The sequence below is a fragment of the Rattus norvegicus genome, chromosome 6, assembly GCF_021556685.1.
Source record: "Rattus norvegicus strain SHRSP/BbbUtx chromosome 6, alternate assembly SHRSP_T2T, whole genome shotgun sequence".
NCBI classification, from domain to species: Eukaryota; Metazoa; Chordata; class Mammalia; order Rodentia; family Muridae; genus Rattus; species Rattus norvegicus.
In genome coordinates this window covers 85,663,864-85,666,659 of record NC_141539.1, presented here as the reverse complement: position 1 = coordinate 85,666,659, position 2,796 = coordinate 85,663,864, and the positions used below count along the sequence as shown (strand labels likewise).

Sequence of the window (2,796 nt, the reverse complement as noted above, 5' to 3'; positions counted from 1 at the left end):
ATGTGAGGATGAACGAATTTATTCCCAATCCAGAAACAAGTTTCATTCTTAAGTTTCTTTTGTTAGATAGAAAAGAAACAGAAAACTGAGACATTCTTGATCTGTTTGTGTTTTAAAGTCCACAGGACTTTATCTTATAGAAGTTCTCCAATTTCTTCATGTTTTTATCTTTACTATCATTGTTTATCCTCAATAGTGAGATGGACTCTAAAATTTAATTACTGAAATAATTACCATACAATTTAATTTTTAACATTTATAATTTTATTTTATGGGCTTTGCATATAGGTATGTCCATATATACAGAAAGATCTTACAGAATCACCTATGGTATTTAAAGCTCTTGAACAGGATTTTATTTGTTAACATATTTTGTTGGTCAGATCAATTTCCTTTGTAAAGAAAAAAACAAACAAACTGAGACCACGAATATAAAATGTGTACTACAATGTGTCATGTCAATTAAAATGAACTTTCTATGTATTTGTTATTTTTTTTTGATCTTCAAGATTTATTTAGATAAGAAAGCTGTTGATCTCAACAGGAGGGGAAGAGGGAAATTTTAAAAATCTATAGGAAAGTGGTCCCCAAACCCTGACCCCTCAGCACAGCACAGGGTGCTGCTTTTGTCTGCTTGTCCTTCAAAACCAGCCAGCCAGCCCAAAGAACTGGTGCTGACCTGAGGCAGGTAGGTGTGTGCTCTAATTCCAGTCTGAACCGCACTATGCAAAAGATGCACTGACACATTAACACTCATCAAAACCAACAGCCTCAAATGGCTTCCCGAAGCTGGTAGCCCAGAGTAGTGTGTGTGTGACGCTCTGCAATGCAGTCTGTGACTTTGGTACTAGGGTCCTGGTAGGACAGCAGCATCTACCGAGTGGTGCTGCCTCGGTGAGGCTGCTGATAGCAGGAGCCGTCCGTGAAGACCACAATGTCAACGTCTGTTCGTGAGGCAGAGTGACAGCAAGAGTCCTGTACAGGCTGCTCGCTTCCACACTGGCTCACTTAGTGTTCTGCTTAGTAAAACTGGCCCTGAGCCGGAGCTCATCCTATAGGTAAATCTGAGGGGACAGTGGAAGAAGCTTTTTACCAAACTGTTGTTTCAGCTTTAGTGCTTTCTAAAAATTGCTGGGTTTTATAAAAATGTCTTCCAGTAAATCAGTGAGTCTATCAAACAGTGGGACTTCCCCAAAGGACTTCATGTAAACTGTTAGGTGCAACCGGTGGAAAGGAGCCCTGTACTGCAGGTGCCCGGTCACGTGCTTAGGCTGTGAGATGGTTTGGTGAGGACTGCTTAGTTAGGAACACAGTTGGAAGCTGTGTGGTGCCATCGGTGCAGAGGTGCCGGGACCCGGCGGCAGGCCGTGTTCTCAAGAGTCTGCCTCATCCTTAACTTCAGTAATTCTGTCGATAGACTTGAGGATTTCAGCAACAAGGTTCAGTGTCTCTGCTCCAGACACCAGCTGCTTTATAGATGCGTGTGCACTGTTCATGACAACATGGAGGTTCTGCAAGGCCACATCGGTGTTCTGCTTCACCACGGTAAGGCTGGCACCCTGGCCTGACCGCAGGGCTTCGTTTTCTCGCTTGAAGTTGGAGAGCTGTGCGGTCATCAGTTCGAGGTTCTGTTCGACTTGCTGGACTACTGACTCCAGGTCATGGAAGTCACTCTCTTCCTTGATCATCTTCGCCTCCAACTTCCGTTCGAGCGTCCTCACCATTTCTGTTTGAGTTTCAGAGAAGCTCTGAACCTCACTTAGCTTTCTTCTGAGCTTAGAGTTTTCATCTTTCAGTGCTTCGTAACTTAACTGCAGCGTCCGCAGGTGTCTGTCCCCTAAGGATTCTTCATGAGCTGCAAAGTCTACATTAGGATTCCCAGCTGGAGACGCTGGGGAGAGCCTGGAGTCAGTGTCACTCAGTGTCCATGGGGGCAAAGACTCAGGACCTGCCAGCTCTGACGCGTTGGAAAAGAAGGAAAGGTAGGTGCCACAGGGCGATGAGTTCTGCGTGGCTCTCGTGGAGTGAGTCTGCTCCACGGCAGACGGCAGGTAGGCTCTGCTCCACCCGTCCTCTTCATCCTCCTCTAGGTTGCTGGCTCTTGTTGGGTCTTCAAAAAATGGCTGCTGATATTCCAGGCCATATCCCATGGGCTGGGAGACAGGGGAGTTGTGGTCTAGTCCCAGTGGGTGCCTCGAGGCCTCCTTCTGGTAAATTCGACTGGTGGCTGTGTCTTCTTTTGACAGGCTGAGGTTCTTGGTTTTCAAAAACTCTTTGAAGGAGAATGGATTGGCTTCTTCAAGGTCTTCAAGTTTGTCACCTCCAAAGCGCGTCTCATGGGCTCCCAAGGGACCTTGTTTAGTACATTTCCCCTTTCCATAGCCAAAATCGTCCGGAACTACGAGGCTCCGCGTCCGCGATAGTGGGGGCGCGCCCTGCCGCCGCGCGTAGCCCGACATCGCCGCGCCCTAACCCGGCCGCGGCCCCATGGCCCACAATGCGGTCGCCAGCCCCTGCCTCATCCGGCGCGGCCGGCCGGAAGCCTGCGCCGAACGCCGTGGGGCGGGGTCGGAAGCGGCGTATTTGTTATTTTTAATTTGGTTATTCTATCTTCTCATTACTGCTGAACTGTAAAATGGATCACTTAAAATAAGTAAGTGAATAAATAAGTAAATCAATATATTTAATAAGGAAAGATATAATACTTGAAACGTACTGACTGGGTAACATCTGGATCTTTTATAAGTGATTTTGAACTATGGGATGAATTTAGTAGGTTTTACTCTACCTGTTAAG

At 46.5% G+C, this 2,796-nt stretch overlaps 1 pseudogene across 1 annotated transcript; it reads right to left on the bottom strand.

Annotated features, from left to right (window-relative positions):
• Window positions 1-247: 247 nt before the first annotated feature.
• Entr1l1 (endosome associated trafficking regulator 1 like 1) lies at window positions 248-2,554 on the bottom strand (annotated as a pseudogene). Its single transcript, XR_015622428.1, has one exon. The product of XR_015622428.1 is annotated as an endosome associated trafficking regulator 1 like 1, transcript variant X2 (transcript).
• Between the last annotated feature and the right edge of the window lie 242 nt (window positions 2,555-2,796).